Source organism: Schistocerca piceifrons, chromosome 10 (genome assembly GCF_021461385.2).
Source record: "Schistocerca piceifrons isolate TAMUIC-IGC-003096 chromosome 10, iqSchPice1.1, whole genome shotgun sequence".
Classification (NCBI taxonomy): domain Eukaryota; kingdom Metazoa; phylum Arthropoda; class Insecta; order Orthoptera; family Acrididae; genus Schistocerca; species Schistocerca piceifrons.
Window position 1 is genome coordinate 23,993,464 of NC_060147.1, and position 20,303 is coordinate 24,013,766.

General features: G+C 44.3%; 1 non-coding gene across 1 annotated transcript; it reads left to right on the top strand.

The window, feature by feature from the left end:
* Nucleotides 1-16,608: 16,608 nt before the first annotated feature.
* On the top strand, nt 16,609-16,683 carry Trnal-caa. Its single transcript has one exon. It is a non-coding gene; the product is annotated as a tRNA-Leu (tRNA).
* Nucleotides 16,684-20,303: the final 3,620 nt, after the last annotated feature.

The window sequence follows — 20,303 nt, forward strand, 5'->3', positions numbered from 1 at the left end:
GATCTTGTTATTCAACGGAAAAGTTGGAATTAGAGATTTCGCTTACTGTTTTATCAATCACAATTGGCGTAAGAATCATGGATTGACCATTGTCATAAAATATTGCGTTATGAAATGTGAATAGTCTTTACTTGGCTTGAAGCAGTCACAGCTAGCGTGCTATTGATTAAGAAATCGCATTATCGTCTTTCTAACTACTTCATGATCGTAGATACGATCATACCTAGTCGTGAAGTTGCTCTTATGACAAAACAATTTCCTAAGGGACCAGAAAGTTCTCAAGGGCGCAAAAACAACTGTAACATCACACAAAAGGGAAATTCAATATTAAAGCTGATGCAAGAGGACGATAAACAGTTGTCTTTTTATCAATGTAACACGCACATTGGACTGCTGATCTTGGTGTCTGTAATCTTAGCAAAATGCATAATTAAAATGAAAATAATACTGAGGAGGTAATAGGAATGAGCACTGCTAAATGATTCGGTATTCCCAGAACAAATATTTATTATAACTAAAACATATATCGTACCTTAAGCTTAGTACTACAATGTCAGTAGATTTTCATGTCCGTATCATGTCCATTGAGCGCTCTGTTATATGGCCATTGTCTTCTTTGAGTCGCTCGTGCGTCGTCGCGATCAGTTATAACAGTTCTTCTTTTTACACGTCACTCAGACATAACACGTTTTTATTTATTTAGTAAAAAAAATTGGATCAGACCGCCACAAATTTGCGTCCGTCTTACTTAAGAAAAACAGTACAAGTGTTTAGCGCTCAAGGCTTCATTTGTTCTCCAGCGAACAAAATAGTGAAGGATCGCATATCTGTCCGTATTCTTATGTTTATGTTGCCGCCCAAAGACGACGAATTACATTATTTAGGAAATTCCAATGTCGCTATGCGACGCCTTATTATACATTAATCATTCTTTATAAACAAGTATTTCCCTTCTGGCTGAAAGTATTAACTATTTGCTGTTTTAATGAAGTCAAAAATAGCGACTATCACAACATCTAACAAAAATTACGTCTGGTGTCATTATTTCTTGTAATTTTTGTTAGATGTGTAGTCATAATTCCCATTATATCTTTTCCACCTGATCTTTTTATATTTGAAAATGAGAACGTAGTTCGTTGAAAGCGGTAATGTAACCCTTTCTTTTTAAAGAAAAAGATTAACATGTTTCTTTAATTTACGTCCATGGTCACAATATTTTTTAACAGATTACCGGTTTCGGTCTTTAATGACCATCATCAGATCTGTTTCATAAAGACAAAGTCCTAATGTACTGCAGCCGTAGTCCATAGGACTTTGTTTTTATGAAACAGATCTGATGATGGTCATTAAAGACCGAAACCGGTAATCTGTTAAACAAAAAAGATTGTGACCATGGACGTAAATTAAAGAAACTTGTTACATATACGGGGCACTGTGTTTTTTAGCGACGATGTCGCAGCTTGTGAAAAAAAATTATATACCGTGACTACAGCTTCACTATTGTAGTGTCAAATAAACTTTTGAGTTCTCTGGAGATGTTTTGTGGAGATTTTTCTTTCACGATGTTGCAGTGGAGAAAGAAGGGTCTTCCGAGTGGAGTCATCTGACGTAGCTGTTGACGAATTACCGATTGTTGCACCCTTCTCTGTGGTTGTTTCCGTGTTTGCTCTTAGGACTTCAGAAAGAGCAAACCACCAATCCTCGCCGGCCGGAGTGGCCGAACGGTTCTAGGCGCTACAGTCCGGAATCGCGCGACCCTCTACGGTCGCAGGTTCGAATGGATGTGTGTGATGTCCTTAGGTTAGTTAGGTTTAAGTTGTTCTAAGTTCTAGGGGACTGATGACCTCACATATTAAGTCCCATAGTGCTCATAGCCATTTTGAACCAATCCCCAATCGCATCCCGCTTAAATGGGTAGATCCCCGTACAGAAAAATCCACTTACAGATAAGTGGACTGATGCAGTTGAGGCCAATGCTTCGCTGGATATCCCATTGAAACGAACTTTGTCCATTTTGGTGTTGGGATTTGTTTGCTGCCATTTTGTAGCCATCTCAAAGTAATGTGTTTTGACGGTCTTGAAAACACGCCTGTCCAATGGCCGTAACACATGGGTAGTGCGTGGCGGTAAACAGAACATTTCGATCTCATTCTCCTGGCAGAATTCAGATACTGATGCTGAAAATTGATACAGATGCCCATCCAAAATTACTTCTCCTAGCACTAGTTTCATAAAAAACGTTTGAGCCATTTCAGAAATATTTCCTCATTCATCCATTCACTTTCACTCATGCATGAAATGCGCCCATCAAGCAAGTTAACTGTCATCTCTGGCCTGTGCCTTTCGACCTTGAGGATAACAAGTCGTGGTTAATATGCACCTGATGCGTTGCAGGAAGCAGTTACCTTAACATTCTCACCTCTTTCAACGCCGGTTAAGTAAACCACCTCTTTTGTTCCTTTCTCTGCAGTGACCTTCGAACGTCTATTGTGGAGTGGCAACCTTGTTTCATCCGTGTTATATGCACTTTGAACTTTTAAATGAGCTTCTTACAGATCTCTTCCCGCATGACAAACCAACTCATTTACGTGTACGAGTTGTCTTGTCACGCAGGGAGAGATTTGTAAGAAGCTCATTCAAAAGTTCGAAGTACCGTTTCAAGGTCTCTGCGCTTAGTGCGAGTGTTCTTGCTTCCGAGAGGGCCTATGGTTTTCCCAACGAAAGGTTGTTTCTCTTACAGAATGTACCCCATCAGTCATTTCCAGCTATATCTTTCCAGAGGTGTTTGACGTTGTTCGTGACAGCTGGTTTGAAGGCTGCAATATAAACATCTTTCTGTGTCAGCCCAAATAGTCTTTCTCCCAAGTTTATTATTCTGTGGGCAAGAGAGGTTTCCAGATCTTTAGAAAAATATTTGGATGTCCAGCAACTTTACTACACGTAAATTTTTTGGTAAAAGATTTCTGATACCCATAATGTCATTTTTATCCATTTGATAACGTCACTACAAACTCGTAAATAGCGTCTAGATTCTAACAGTGATGTCCATTTCATCGCTGCTACAACTACTTCCTTCATCGACCCCTCGTCTTATTCCACTCTACTTCCTTTTCTTTTACAGGCCCTCACCATCTGAGGAAGATGAAGGAATAATTACAATAGTATTACAAAATATAAAATGTTTTGTAAATACGCTGTACCTAATATTCAGTTTTCCACTATCTGTTCTTGAAGGTCCGTTCTTAGTTATTCCTTTAGCACCAAAGTTAATTGAAACGCTGTTATGAAGTAGTTCCCCAGTACCCTAATAGATGGCTCCACTAGTCACAAATGTGACGTAGGAAGCAGCCAGTATCATGCCTCAACATATTACACAGCTTCCATTTCTTACAAAGTGCAGGAAATCCCTAGCGAATAAACATGTCAGTTTTACAAAACGCGCAATGACTAGTTGTCAGCCATTAGGTTCTGCCCTTGAAATAAATCTTGAGTAAATTTCTGAAGGCAAAAAAGTAAATGGAAATTTTCACTGGACGGGCAAGACTTCCAACAACAACAGTAACTGACATAACGGCGTTTCCTCTTTGCTGTTGTCATTATCTATGCGCAAAAGCTTACATTTATTCATATAGTCCCTTCTGAAGAAGAGAAATTTGTTAACATCGACTACAGATTTAAGTGTGAGGAAGTCGTTTCTGAAAATATTTGTATGGAGTGTAGCCACGTATGGAAGTGAAACATGGACGATAAATAGTTTAGACAAGAAGAGAATAGAAGCTTTCGAAATGGGGTGCTACAGAAGAATGCTGAAGATTAGTTGGGTAGATCACATAACTAATGAGGAGGTATTGAATAGTATTGGGGAGAAGAGGAGTTTGTGGCACAACTTGACTAGAAGAACGGATCAGTTGGTAGGACATGTTCTCAGGCATCAAGGGATCACCAATTTAGTATTGGAGGGCAGCGTGGAGGGTAAAAATCGTAGAGGGAGACCAAGAGATGAATACACTAAGCATATTCAGAAGGATGTAGGTTGCAGTAGGTACTGGGAGATGAAGAAGCTTGAACAGGATAGAGTAGCATGGAGAGCTGCATCAAACCAGTCTCAGGACTGAAGACCACAACAACAACAAGATCTCTACCCTACATCAACAACCGGTGTAACCGTCAGAATGTTGAATGAAAGCATGCATTGTGTTGTACACTTGCCGGATGTCTGTTTATAGGATGGAGTTGCATGCCTGTTGTACTTAATCGGTCAATGCAGCTCCCGAGCAGGCACAGTGCGACAGCATACTTGGTAGCTATGGGACGGCCATTGACTTGTGTCAACAACTTCAATGTAAGACGAGGACCCACAGTCCAATATACTTTTAATTCTGTTTTACTCTATGGACTTCCCAACTATTTGTGATGGTATTTTGTCTTTTTAGTCCGTTTAATTTCATGACATAGACTTTATAACCTGATGATGAGAGCATTGTCTCTTGAAACGCGTTGTTAAAATATATGTATAAGAATCGCGGTTGAATGCTAACAGTGATAACCACTGGCCTTCAAACTCTATAGCATAAAAGTAAATTCGGTTCACAGTCCCTGACGAGCCCAACAGTACTGAATGGACACCGTGTCGTCCTCTGCCGATGACGTCACTGGATGCGGTATGCAGGGGCGTGGGGTCAGCACACTGCTCTCCCGGTCGGGACCCGCAGCCGCACGTCTTAAAAAAGGGTGACGTCACAATATGGCGTCGTAAGTAGTCGACAGAAGCTTATAAACATTCGCATTGCATGCTGTTTATCGTAATTGAGCTCGTCCGGGAACGTACACCTATGAGCCGGGACACCTGTTTAGTAGCCTCATTTTCCGGTTGTCAAACACAGTACAACACAGAGTCTTATTGACATGGATTCTACAAGCACTTTACAGGATTCCAGAAACATTTGGCACCAGATGTCTATGCACAGGTCAAGCAACTGCCGCAAATTATGGAATGGTGGTTTATGAGCACACATCTGGAGCCCGGCATGTGTTCCAGTGCGTACAGATCACGTACATTTGCTGGTCAAGTCATCAATATGAGTTCACTATAACGCCCCTCAAACCACTGTAGCACGATTCTGACCTTGCAACGCCGACAGTTACGATGCTGGAAGATGTCACCGCCGTAGGGGGAGACTTCAAGCATGAAGCGACACAGGTGGTCCGCAATAATGTTCACAGCTGTCGTGGTGTTTTCAATTACCGCCACTGATTGCTTGGAAGCCCAACTCACTGTACCCCACAGCATAAGCCTGCCCTCAAGGGCCTGCATCTGTGGCGTGGTGTACTCTTCGTGCAGCCATTCGCCTGGATGGCGGCCAGTAAGGACCCAACCATCGACTTGGTGTTCCAAGAAATGCGATTAATTCGATGGGCGACGCGTCTCTATCGATCCACGGTGGAAACTCAGTGACGCTGTGTCCACTGGACGATGTCGTTGGGTCAACACAGGAACACAAAGGGGACGTTTGATGTCGAGCTCCCTGTTCAAAAATGGCCTTTGAACGGTGTCCTCTGAAGCTCTTGTGCCTGCACGAGCATTGTGCTGTGTCGTCAGATCTGACACAGATCGCTGCCTATACTAGATTACATAGTGGGGGATCCTCCGTCCTCTACGTTTCGAGATGAGACGTGGTTGTCCAGTTCCATACGGCCTACTCGTTATTTGACCGTTCTTCAACAACGTATGAATGCAGAGTCTCGCGGCGACAACATTGAATAAAATGTCCTCGGATCTCCAACCGCGTCAACTGCTTAAAACTACACGAGCTTTCGGCCAAGCACTCCTTGGCCATTGTCAAGTATTCTTACTGCCGGTCGGCTGTTGGCGTGCCCTTTCTTCAACAACTTTCCATACCTGCTCATGATAGTATTACGCCAACAGGTGGCCAGCTTTGCCATTTAAGAGATTCTCGTTTGCAGCTTCAGCGCCACAACATTGTGCCCTTTGTCAAAAAAATCTGTGGATTTCTGCATTTGGGGCCTGTATCCTCAGTATAATGACTGCCCATTATCTCTCTTCGGCTTGCATTCTGTCCATAGTGCGTCACGTGTCCGCAACGCCACCAAGAGACATTCAACCTTGGCAGTGGTCATAATGTTTTCGCTCATCAGTGTAATTACTACGTGAGTGAATGTGATTTTTGTTTTTACTTCGTGTTTTCTGGATTGGACAGTTTGTGTATTCGTTTAACCTATGGTCTTCTTTTTATTGCAAAAACGCCGTTTCGTTGTTCTATACCGAATTGTACAAGAAATTAGGACAGGATGAAGACCCAAAAATTACTCATTTAAATTTCTGGAGGATGCAGCAGTGAGAAAGAAATTGTTATCAAGAATTCGCTGGAGTACCCTTACTCCTTACTGAAGTTCATGGGCGAGTTTCTGATTTGTTTAAGTTATTGAAAGAGTTTAATATCAATGGCGGAAAGTGCAGTTTGTAGTGATTCTTTTACTTCACCTTGCGCCTACCTCTTCCTCCCCTCCATGCCACATATTAGCCTGTTCACGTTATGTAAATTCATTATTCCGCAGGAGCAAACCATGGAAATATTTTTACATCTAATAACTGAATGTCATATCCTCTCTACTTCGACCATCATCAGTTATTTTACTCCCTAAATAGCAAAACTCCTTTACTACTTTAAGTGTCTCATATCCTAATCTAATTCCCTCAGCATCACCCGACTTAATTCCACTACATTCTATTATCCTCGTTTTGCGTTTGTTGATGTTCATCTTATACCCTCCTTTCAAGACACTGTCCATTCCGTTCAACTGCTCATCCGAGCCCCGAGACAGCTCTGAAAGGAGGTAGATCGACAGTTGTCGCTGTAACTCCGCTTGCGGTTATCTGAAACATGAAATTAACGTGTCACTCTGATCCTTACAGACGTAATTTTAGTTCGTCTTAGGGATTTGCAAACGGAATGTTTTGGCGAATTAATAGATATTTGAAAAAATGACCATTTTTGGACCCCTCCTTTTTGGCCGAAAAAATGCTAAATATCGACATAAAAAAATCGGATACGACGGACAGATGAGAATTCAATTTGCTTCAAGGAAGCCCCAAAATCATTAAAATCAGATGAAAGTTGTAGCGTGGACGTCAACAACTATGGCGGAAAACCATGGTTTTGAGAAAAACGCGTTTTAAGCTTGACAAGTATTTATCATATGAAAGATAGGGACAAAGCTTGAAACTTACGAGGCATCATAGATGCATGTCCGTAATAACTATCGCTCCGACTAGTGGACGGCCGCTTTCTGCTACTTTGAGCTCATAAGCCCTCATTTTCGTCCTCAAAGGACTTTTCGTCGCTGAACGCATCGTTGGTGGCGTCTCTATTTTCACAGAATCGGATATTGCGTCGCCAATTTTGATTTGAATGGCATCTGCCATGTGCCTACAATGAATGGACACACGGCCGAATTTGAAGCAATGTTCGCAGTTTCGCTGCATGTTATTTTTGGAGCGTATCTCCAAATGAGACTGTTGAAACTTTCGTTCACATTTTTAGGGAAGCCTCCCAAACAACGCTCCAGCAAATCAGGTTTGCTCAAATCGATATACGAGGGTTGGAGCTTAAATAGTGGCAGCAATTTATTTACAGCTCGTGCAAAATAGATACGTGTTTCAGAGTTTTACTGACGTTCACAGCAGTCGCCACCATTGTGTATAACTCGTTGCCAGCGATGTGGAAGTCGTAGGATGCTCTTAGCAGTGCCAGTTGTGTTGACAGTTCGAGCGGCGCGGTCTATTGCCCGACGAATTTGTAGCAGTTCTGAAGCGAATGCCGTGAGATGTTTCCTTCAGTTTAGAAATCTAGTGGAACTCACGAGGGCTTAAGTCAGGGGAGTGCAGTAGGTGGTATAGCACTTAGCAGCCCCATCAGTCAAACAAATGAGTAACAGCTTGCACTGTACGTGCTTGAACATTGTCCTGCAAAATGATGGTCAGGTCCTGCAGAAATTGTCATCACTTCTAAGATGGTCGTACGTTGTGTTCCAAAAGTGATCAGCATACAGACAGAAGTCGCAATGACCTACCAGCTATTGAGGCGAACTTCAAATGCTATAAAAATACGAGGGTGATTTTGTAAATAATGCGCACTAATTTTTACTTCTTACACATTTTTCTTCTTTCAATATCTTTTAACAGTCGTTCAGTATAGTCTCCCTGTTTGTGTACGACAATCCCAGCGTCACGGAAGCTCCGTTGTTACATCCAGAATACGACTACTGCTCATATGTCGAATGGCTCGGGTAACGGTGGTAGAAAGCTCTTCCAGAGGAAGATAACGACAGCCACGCATAGGATTTTTCAACTTCGAAACCAGGTCGAAGTCTGACGGACTCACGTCCGGGCTGTAAGTAGGATGCGGCAACACTTAACAATCCGTATTCGCGCATTTTTCGGGCCACAACACTGCCGGTATGCGAGCGACCATTGTCGTGGAGAATGTGGGCCCACTTGGAACAACTCGGGTCGGGGTTTGTGCGTTTTCTGTGGTGGTTTTGCATGAAGTTACGATAATACACTGCTGTTTGTTCCCCATGGGGCTCTATCTGTCGTGATGATTCCTTGACCATAAGCAAAAATCATAATTTGATTAAGCGCGTTGAAATACTTTTGGACGTGGAGAATCTGAATCTCTCCATCAACTGGACTGTGATTTCAAATCCAGTTCCAAGTCTCTAATCTACGTTTCACCAATAGCGACAGTTCGCCACAAGAATCTTTGGCCTTCATGATGGAATCGTTGTTTAAGTAGGGTTGCAATGTCCAGGTGTTGTTGCTTCTATTCGGCTTTCAAACAGTGTGGGACCCATCCCGCAGAAATTTTTCTCTTCCGCAAATCGTCTGTCATAGTGCGGAGTACTGATGTTGGGGGAATTCCCGCGGCTTTAGAGTGTTCCTCATAAGTGCAATGGGATCTTCTCGAAGAGCATCTGCCACAAGTTTCACACTTCGTTCATTTGTTGACGTTTTTGGCCTTCCGCGTCTTCGTTTATCGTCTACGCTCATACGACTACCACGAAAACGATTAACCCTACGTGAAGCTGTACTACGATCGACTGTACGCCCACCACTAACTTCAGTTAACGCAGTGTGGATTTCTGTCGGGTTTTTGCCGCGTGAAGTTTCCATCTTGACGTACGACCTCTGGTGTTCAACAGTCAAAATGCCCGAGACCCCTGCAGAGTCCGTTTTTATACCTCGCCAGTTTTATTTTAGGGTACAAAATAAAGACGCATACCTCTTCTCAATAGAGATGGGCAAACTCGTTCATCTTTGGGAACTAGTTCACCGGCGATTGCTCTTTTTAGGGAACCGTTGATTTTTACTCGTTCGCCGTTCATTTGTGCTTGATATTCGGGCCTTAGGAAAAATTGAAAATTAGTAGCATAGGTGACTGAAGATGGAAGGCGCCTAGAGGGGGAACTTGCCTCCCCCCTGGAGTACAGAGTTTTTATTCATAACAGAATTCTCACACACTTGTAATTTTCGTGAGTCTGCAGAACCTCTCGTTTAGCCAACTGTAGCGTTATGTGGCTGATCGCAGTGAAATAATATAAGGTGGCGCACGAAAAACCGGCCCCGAGAACAGACTGCTCGCCAGTTACGCGCGATTTGTTGACCGCTACGAGCAGAATAGATAAGCATGTAATAATTAGGCAGTGAAGAAATAACAAATAAGCTAATGCAGACAACAATTTCGAAACAGTAGATGACGACTGGTAGGCGACAATGAGCAGTCTAGTGCTCGGGGCTAGTTTTTCGTGCGCCACACTGTACCACTGAAATGATATTGTAGAAGTTATCATATTATCTTTACAAAATGCGACACCAAACACTCGATTATAGAGCGCGGGCTTCATTTGGTTGTAAGTCGGTATGCCTTACATAACAATGAACATGCTCTTTTATCCTGTATCAAAAAGACGGGGCCGGCCAGAGTTGCCGAGCGGTTCTAGGCGCTACAGTCTGGAACCGCGCGACCGCTGCGGTTCTAGGGGGACTGATGACCTTAGAAGTTAAGTCCCATAGCGCTCAGAGCCATTTGAACCATTTGAAAAAGACGGAAAAAGGCCACTCGTGTGTGCCCGTGTGTGTAATAACAAAAGATGTCTTGCTTTTGACACGTATTTCTTCTGCTGTTTATCGAAATAGCGAAGTAAGCTGATATGCCATTTTGTTACCTGAAAAGATGTATTACCCACGTAATTTTTATGTAATTATGTAATTATAAAATACATTTTAATTACCGGTCATGGACACTGAATAGAATACGAAAAGAACCATAAGTTCAGCGTTCAGAAAGGTTTGAAACATATCTAGAATGGGCATGCGCAGCGAACGAAACGAACAACTCGATACTGAACTAACTACGAGCTGTCGGCATTAGAGATGGGCAAAACTGTTCTTTTCAGAGATCGGATCAGAACTGTTCACTCCCTGAAATGAATTAGCTCTTTTTCATGACTCACCACTCATTCACAACAGAAAATAAATGAAAGGCACATTTCCCTTTAAACTTGGTTTATTCCAGGACTATACCTGTATTTTGATCTTATTTGATCCTATTTTGAAGTAACACAGATAATGAGTAAGAATTTTGTATTGTTTATTGAAATTTCCACGATAGGACAAAGTTTTTGATTATTGATTTATTTTGCACTATCGTGGTTTTTTGGGTGATCGGAAAATGTTGTAACTTGAGATTTACATTAACAATATATTTGGCTATAATGTATTAAAATTTCATTAACCTCGTACAAATACATCGCAAGCCATATATTTTTAAAGTGAACATTTCCTTCCAAAGACGCCTAAAATCGCAAAATCCGTACTACAATAAGAAAAAAATATATAAATTTGACTGTAAGACCAAAGTGCTGCATATAGCCTTCCGCAGAATAAAACAAGGAAAAATTGGTGTATCACTTTTGCTATACGTTTATCGGTTGGCTTGTAATTAAAGTGTAAATTCGAGTGACCATAATAAAAAATCCTATAGTAAGAGGAGCCATCAGGAACCTAATCTGATAAGTTTAAACAAATAAAAATAAAATAAAAACAAATGATGTATACATAATTATGTAATATACATAACGGTATTACTACGAAGAACACTATCCAGTAGAGACGAACTCTGATGCAGAGGCGCTGAGTCAAGCAGGTCGAGCCGCGAGCTGTATTACTGCGCGAGCTAAGACCCCAGAGACCAGAGTGACACCTGAGTTGCTTTGCTCAACGCTCTGGCAGAGTCGAGAACGGTGGGGTGAGCGTTGAGCGGGCGAGTTCCGTGGGTGGGGGGAGCGGTGAACGGCCACCAGTCACCCGCTCCGAGACAAATCGTCCGTTCTCTTGCGAGCAGGTTGTTGCAAGCAGTTCTTATGTTCTCCGCTAGGAGGCTCTCTGTCCTGTTGCTCGCATCAACTGCCCAGAGGGCAGGACGTGCGACTGAAACAATCGCTGACGGAGTTCAGGTGCGCCAGACACTGCACGCCGCAGAGGAAGCACAGAGACGGCAGGGCATGTGTGAAACACAAAATCCAATGGGGCACTGCACAATGCAGGCAGCCAAGGCAGGAGCAGGGCAGAGGCCGGCGCTGGCTGTGTTGTGTGGCGTGCAGTGTGCTCTGACCAGCAGAGCCCCCACTGGTCTGCTCCGACTCTCTCTCTCTCTCTCTCTCTCTCTCTCTCTCTGCTGTGGGAAACGTTTGGAGCTACCGTTCTTTTTTTCTGAATCACTGATTGTTCACTCCTTTGAAAGATTCAACTCTATGAATTAGTTCAGGAGCGGATCCCCCATCTCTAGTCGGCAGTGGAACTGCGACGAGCGGCCACGCGAAGAAGGACGAGTCCGGCCGAGCGAGACCGAGACAGAGACAGGCGGGAACGGAACCGAGGCTGGAACGAGACCGGCCGACGTGCCGTTGTGGAAACGATACCGACCGTTTCCCGTTCCCGGGAACTACAAGTAGAAAGCCACGACTGAAGTGTGGAAGACCGTTCCTTAGAATTCGTTCATCACTCTTCCGTTCATCTTGATGAACCGTTCCTTTGGACCTGTCAGTTCGCGAACGACCCATCTCTACTTCTCGAGCTCCCAACTACATCTGCTTCATCGGCAAGGAAAGGAGTATGTGGTAAACAGTGATGTGGGTCAGGAATGTAGAACATTTGGTAAGACATGAGGGATTAACTTCCACAGTACTACTACTTGTTTTCTACGATCTAGGAAAGGCCTTTGATACAGTTCCCAGGGAAGCCATGTGGATGGTCTTAAAACGCTTCGGCTGCCCTGAACATTTTGTTGACTCGATTGAAGCTCTCCACGATGATATGACTGGACAGGTCCTCTGCCAGAATGAAACAACTGGTGAATTCCCAATAACAAGTAGGCTTAAACAAGGATGCGTTCTTGCACCAACATTATTTGCATTGTATCTGGCAGCTATGCTTTACGAGACATCCGTAAACAATGCAGGAATAGAACTAAAATACAGGTTCGATGGATGATTATTCTACCAGTCCGGACTCCATTCAAAAAGGTTCACCAGTACCACTCGTGTGACAGAGCTGCAGTACGCTGATGACAATGCCTCTCCAGCTCATTCACCTGCAGAGTTGCAGCTGTCAGTTGATTCCTTCAGCAGGGCGTACGAACGATTTGGTCTCTCCATCAATATTCCAAAGACCAAGGTCATGGCGCAGTCAACTCCTGGCTCCTCCGTTCCTGATTTCCGCATATTCATTTATGATACACCCTTGGAGCAAGTGGACCATTTCCTCTACCTAGGAAGCATACTGTCATCTAACTGCTCATCTGGAAGAGATGTGGAGAATAGATTACGTGCTGCCCATGTAGCATTTGGACGTCTTACAAAGCGTGTCTTCCTGAATAAAGACCTAACACTGTACACCAAACTGATGGTGTACAAAGCTGTGGTCATTTCCACCCTGCTATATGGTTGCGAAACCTGGACGTTATATTGCTGTGATCTGAAGAAACAATAACGCTTGAACCAACAGAAGCTAAGATATATCGTGAACCTGAAATGTGATGACTTCATATCCAACACAGCTGTTCTCGAGAAAGCAAAAATGTATAGCATGGAAGCTCTTATCATTGGGCATCAACTCAGATGGGTCGGACATGTCCAGCGGATGAAAAATGACAGACTTCCACGCCAAATGCTGTACAGCGAAGTGAGCACAGGTAAAAGGCCACGAGGTGCCCCTCTCAAACGTTATAAGGATCAGTACAAGAAAAGTCTGAAAAACTTTAACATCGATCCGAGTAACTGGTCCACAATAGCAGAAGATCGAAGTCGTTGGCCCTCAGTTACCTCAAATGCTCTTCAAAACTTTGAGCTGGAACGTCGAAGAGTGGAGAATGACAAACGCCGGAGACCTAAACTCCTCCCGGCTCAGCCACGTACTCCACCTTCCATCAGCTGTAATGTCTGTGGCCGCCTGTTCCACGCTAGGATTGGATTGCTAAGCCATCAACGACACTTCCACGCCTGAACCGTGACAAAGGAAATCTCAGGAGAGAAATGAAAACTCGGCTACGAGTATCAGCCGACGACGACGACGACGACAGGGAGCTGTGGACGGTAAAATCTGTAGCGGAAGTCAGAGATTGCAATGCATCCGGCAGATAATTGAGGAAGTACGCTGCAATTGATTCTCTGAGATGAAGCGGTTGGCACAAGAGAGGAATTCGGAGTATTTATTGTTCCTGCATCAAAAAATTGCCAGCAATACCAACCTGTGCATTATTTATGAAATGTTCCTCGTGCTAGGAAAGCAGAAGGGGCCACTCAATAAGGTCTGCTCGTTGGAATGATAAGCGGAAGATTCAGCAGAATCGGAATTAGTGAAAGTTTTGATGGAAAGAGAGGAGTCTGTATAGGGGGTCGGAGAGTGGAGTGTGTAAGATTTGCAGACGACATGGTTGTGATGGCAGAGAGTGCAACAGACATGGAACAAATGTTAGATGACCTAAACACGAAATTAGAAGAATATGGAATGAAGATTAACAATAAGAAAACGGAAAGCATGGTAACTGAAGGAAAGGGGAGAAAATGCCGTACGAAAATAGGGGGAGAGGAAACAGAGCAAGTGAATAACTTCAATTACTTGGGAAGTGTAATAATGGATGATATGTATTGCTCAACAGAAATTAGGAAAAGAATTGCAATGGCAAAAGAAGGCTTCAAGAGGAAACAGGAATGACTTTGCGGACCACTAAACAAAGATCTGAGCAAAAGACTTGCCAAATGTTACATCTGGACCGTTGCACTATACAGGGTGTTACAAAAAGGTACGGCCAAACTTTCAGGAAACATTCCTCACACACAAGTAAAGAAAATATGTTATGTGGACATGTGTCCGGAAACGCTTAATTTCCATGTTAGAGCTCATTTTTGTTTGTTCTTCCACCTACGCTCAATGGAGCACGTTATCATGATTTCATACGGGATACTCTACCTGTGCTGCTAGAACATGTGCCTTTACAAGTACGACACAACATGTGGTTCATGCACGATGGAGCTCCTGCACATTTCAGTCGAAGTGTTCGTGCGCCTCTCAACAACAGATTCGGTGACCGATGGATTGGTAGAGGCGGACCAATTCCATGGTCTCCACGCTCTCCTGACCTCAACCCTCTTGACTTTCATTTATGGGGGCATTTGAAAGCTCTTGTCTACGCAACCCCGGTACCAAATGTAGAGACTCTTCGTGCTCGTATTGTGGACGGCTGTGATACAATACGCCATTCTCCAGGGCTGCATCAGCGTATCAGGGATTCCATGCGACGGAGGGTCGATGCATGTATCCTCGCTAACGGAGGACATTTTGAACATTTCCTGTAACAAAGTGTTTGAAGTCACGCTGGTACGTTCTGTTGCTGTGTGTTCCCATTCCATGATTAATGTGATTTGAAGAGAAGTAATAAAATGAGCTCTAACACAGAAAGTAAGCGTTTCCGGACACATGTCCACATAACATATTTTCTTTCTTTGTGTGTGAGGAATGTTTCCTGAAAGTTTGGCCGTACCTTTTTGTAACACCCTGTATGGTGCGGACACCTGGACATTGTGGAAGGAAGATGAAAGAAGATTGGAGGCATACAGATGTAGATATGGAGAAGAACGGAAAAAGTGAAATGGGAAGACCGAGTAAGGAATGAAGAAGTATTAAGAAGAGTTGGAGAAGAAAGAAACATGCTGAAAGTCATCAGAAAGAGAAAACGGAACTGGACTGGACATTGTTTGAGGAGGGACTGTTTATTGAAGGAAGGAATAGAAGGAATGGTGGAGGGAAAAAGGGGAAGAGGAAAAAGATGATGTCAAATGCTGGACAATATCAAAGGAGACAAATATTCAGAAATGAAAAGACTGGCTATGAACAGACAAGAGTGGAAGAGGCTTAACCCATGACAAGACCTGCCGTGAGGCAGAATACCTTACTACTACTACAAGTGGCTGGTTGGAGTGATTCCTCGAAACGCCCGTGTCCTAGTGCCCAGGTTCGCTCTGCGCGAAAGGTCGGTGGGCGCAGCGCAGCTGGTCAGAGCTGATGATGACGGATTGCCGATCTGTCCTTCACCTGGCGCGGCTATTATCCTTCCAAACGCGGTGACTGGCATTTCACGAACAAGCACGGACTGCGTGACGCGACTGTTGGGAAACCTCTCATCACGCAGCTGTTTCGACAGCAGCCAGCACTACTGAAGTCTCCCCTCCTTTGTCCACTCTCTGGCCGGCATTCCGACGGTAGATGAGTTGACAGAAACGGCCAAGACTTTGGTACTACACACTGCTGATAATAAACTAATACGCTAGAAATTCATCCAATCCATATGTGGCATACAGCAAACCAGTGATTAACAGTATTGGTTAAAAACAGCAGTCTTGGTTGCAATTTTAGTTTTTTATTTTTCAACAACGCCTTTCGCCTTATTTAGGCATATTTAGGTTATTTACGTAGAAAACAGAGAACAAATACATCTATTTAAGAATCGCGATCGCGTTGTGCAGACTTGGATAACCAATAAGAATGTATAAACAGATCAACTATTGAAAGCGCAAATACCTTAATTTGGTGAAACTTCCTGGCAGATTAAAACTGTGTGCGGGAGCGAGACTCGAACTCGGGACCTTTGCCTTTCGCAGGCAAGTGCTTTACCAACTGAGCTACCCAATCGTGACTCACGCCCCGTCGTCAAAACTTCTGCCAGTACCTCGTCTCCTACCTTCCAAACTTAACAGAAGCTCTCCTGCGACCTGCAGAACTAGCACTCTTGAAAGAAAGGATATTGCGGAGACATGGCTTAGTCACAGCCTGGGGGATGTTTCCAGAATGAGATTTTCACTCTGCAGCGGAGTATGCGTCAATATGAATTTTCCTGGCAGATTAAAACTGTGTGCCGGATCGAGACTCGAACTCGGGACCTTTGCCTTTCGCGGGCAAGTGCTCTACCAACTGAGCTACCCAAGCACGACTCACTGGCAGAAGTAAAGCTGTGAGGACGGGGCGTGAGTCGTGCCTCGGTAGCTCAGTTGGTAGAGCACTTGCCCGCAAAAGGCAAAGGTCCCGAGTTCGAGTCTCGGTCGGGCACACAATTTTAATCTGCCAGGAAGTTTCATATCGGCGCACACTCCGCTGCAGAGTGAAAATCTCATTCTGGACCTTAATTTGGTATTTCTTAGAAGAATAGTCAGTGTAGGCAAAGAGCATCGTCGAATATATCAGGCCAACTTCGCCTTCGTTAAATTCAGTAAAAACTAGAAATATAAAATAATTACCTTTTCTAGATGGACGCGAGAGGCACCAAGATCTGCATAACGCGTTCCCGTTCACAGGAGCGAGTAACAGAGTAAGATGGGGGCTCAGGTAGTAAGCACAACGCGATCGCGATTCTTAAATAGATGTATTTGTTCTCTGTTTTCTATGTAGATAACCTGAAGATGCCTAAATAAGGCGAAACGCGTCGATGGAAAATAAAAAACTAAAATTGCAACCAAGACTGTTTTTGACGAAAACTAGTACGCTAATACGCTAACTGAAGGAAAAAATGCATGACCCTCAAGGTCTCTATTCAATGGGACCAGGGCATAACATGTCCATACTGAGGGGTTGTAGTGTAAGTGATTCATGTGTCACGGTCATTGGCGACCGGATGGCCCTTAGTAGGCTCCTCTGTGCGCCCTCTTGTTTTGACTCTGCAGGCAGTAACTGTAGCTGAGTTTTGAGGTGAAAAGTGTCTGGAACGTTAACGCTAGGGTACAGCCATGCCTCATCAACGAGTATGTACTCGTGTTGAACGCCTTCAGGCGTTTTAACAGGATCGCATTGTGGGGCTGCGGGAATATGGATGGATGTTACGATGGATTGTTGCACGTGTTGGGCACAGTGTATAGGTGACGTATCACTGCCTTCAAAACTGGTCTATGGGACAGTCCCGCACCTGCAGACCAGTTTCTGGAGGCCCTCGTAATACAGAGTCACGTCAAGATAAACGCATTGAGCGAGGAGCGGTGGGTGACCGAACTTCATCCAGCGACGAAATCCGGGAACGTCTTAGACATGCCCAGTCATCAGGAACTACTGGGAACCGTCTCCTTGGATCAGTACTTGACTGAGGTGACAGAAGTCATGGGGTACCTCCTAACACAGTGTCGGGCCTCTTCTTCCCGGCGTAGTGCAGCAACCCGACGTAAGTTCCCTGCAGGAATACTGAACCATGCTGCCTCTATAGGCGTCCATAATTGCGAAACTGTTGCCGGTCCAGGATTTTGTGCACGATCTGACCTCTCGATTATGTACCGTAAGTATTCGATGGCTGGCTAAATAATTTGCTCCAATTGTCCAGAATATTCTTCAAATCGGTTGCCAAGAATTATGGCCCAGTGACATGTCGCATTGTCATCCATAAAAGTTCCATCGTTGTTTAAGAGTGTGAATTTCATAAATGGCTGCGAATGCTCTGTAAGTAGCCGAACATAACCATTTTCAGTCCATTATCGATTTACTTTGACCAGAGGATCCAGTCCATTGTGCGTAAACAGGGTCCAAACCACTGTAGAGCCACAGTGTCTTGTTGACAACTTCGGTCCATGGCTTCGTGAGGTCTGCGCCACACTCGAAGCCTTTCATTAGGTCTTACCAACGGAAATCGGAACCTACCTGACCAGGCCAAGGTTCCAGGCCAAGCTTATCCAGTCGTGTAAAATGGTTCAAATGGCTCTGAGCACTATGGGACCTAACATCTGAGGTCATCAGTCCACTAGAACTTAGAACTACTTAAACCTAACTAACCTAAGGACATCACACACATCCATGCCCGAGGCAGGATTCGAACCTGCGACTATAGCGGTCGCGCGGTTCCAGACTGAAGCGCCTAGAACCGCTCGGCCACAGCGGTTAGCCCTCCAGTCGTGTTGGGTTGGATTGGGTTGTTTGGGGAAGAGACCAAACAGCAAGGTCATCATTAGGAATGGATGGGGAAGGTATTTGGCCGTGCATTGTCAAAGGAGCTATCCCGGCATTTGCCTGAAGCGATTCAGGGAAATCACGGAAAACCTGCATCAGGATGGCCGGACGCGGGATTGAACCGTCGTCCTCCGGACTGCGAGTCCAGTGTGCTAACCATTGCACCACCTCGCTCGTGTAGGGTCCAACCGATGTGGCCACGAGCCCAAGAGAGGCTCTGCAGGCGATGTCGTGGTGTCAGCAAAGGCACTCGCGTCGATCGTCTGCTGCCATAGACCATTAACGCCAAATTTCGCCGCACTGTCCTAAAGGATACGTTCGTCGCCCGTCCCACATTCATTTCTGCAGTCATTTCACGCAGTGTTGTTTGCCTCTCACAAGGGAACCTCCCCATCGCACCCCCCTCAGATTTAGTTATAAGTTGGCACGGTGGATAGACCTTGAAAAACTGAACACAGATCAATCGACAAAACAGGAAGAAGTTGTGTGGAACTATGAAAAAAAAAAGCAAAATATACAAACTGAGTAGTCCATGCGCAAGATAAGCAGTTCCAAGCACAGACAGACCTCATAAGCGCCGTGGTCCCGTGGTTAGCGTGAGCAGCTGCGGAACGAGAGGTCCTTGGTTCAAGTCTTCCTTCGAGCAAAGATTTTAATTTTTTGTTTTCAGACAATTATCAAAGTTCAGGCACTCATACATAATCAACTTCGCTCTCCAAAATTCCAGGACATGTTCAGATTTGCTTGGACATATGCAGGATTTGACGGTCTACACACGGAAAAATTTGAAAACGTTAAAAACATATGTTTTGACTGTGAGACTTTTGGATTCATTTGTTGCAGTTTATGTGACAAACTCTTATGTTTTCATCACTTTTTTGGTAGTGATTATCACATCCACAAGAAAACCTAAATCGGGCAAGGTAGAAGATTCTTTTTACCCATTCGCCAAGTGTACAAGTTAGGTGGGTGGACAACATATTCCTGTCATGTGACGCACATGCCGTCACCAGTGTCGTATAGAATATATCAGACGTGTTTTCCAGTGGAGGAATCGGTTGACCTATCACCTTGCGATCAAATATTTTCGGTTCCCATTGGAGAGGCACGTCCTTTCGTCTACTAATCACGCGGTTTTGCGGTGCGGTCGCAAAACACAGACACTAAACTTACTACAGTGAACAGAGACGTCAATGAACGAATGGACAGATCATAACTTTGCGAAAATAAAGAAAAATTTTTCACTCGAGGGGAGACTTGAACCAAGGACCGCTCGTTCCGTAGCTGCTCACGCTAACGACGGGACCACGGGGCTCCTGATTTAAGATTATCTTTGATGTTACGTATGATCGCGTGGACTACTCACTTTGTATATTTTGCTTATTTTTTTATAGTTCCACACAACTTCTTCCTGTTTTCTCGATTGACCTGTGTTCAGTTTTTCAAGGCGTATCCACTGTGGCAACTTATAACTAAATCTGAGGGGGGTGCGATGGGGAGGTTCCCTTGTCAGTACTGACAAATGTACGCAAACGCAGGTGCTGCCGGTCGGTAACTGAAGGTTGGTTGGTTGGTTGATGTGGGGGAGGGGACCAAACAGCTCATCGGTCCCACCGTATTAGGGAAGGATGGGGAAGGAAATCGACCGTGCCTTTTCCGAGGAACAATCTCGGCATTTACCCTTCTCTGATCTTTTTCGTTGTACTCCGTCGATCCTATGGTAAGTATCCCACACCCCGCAACAGTA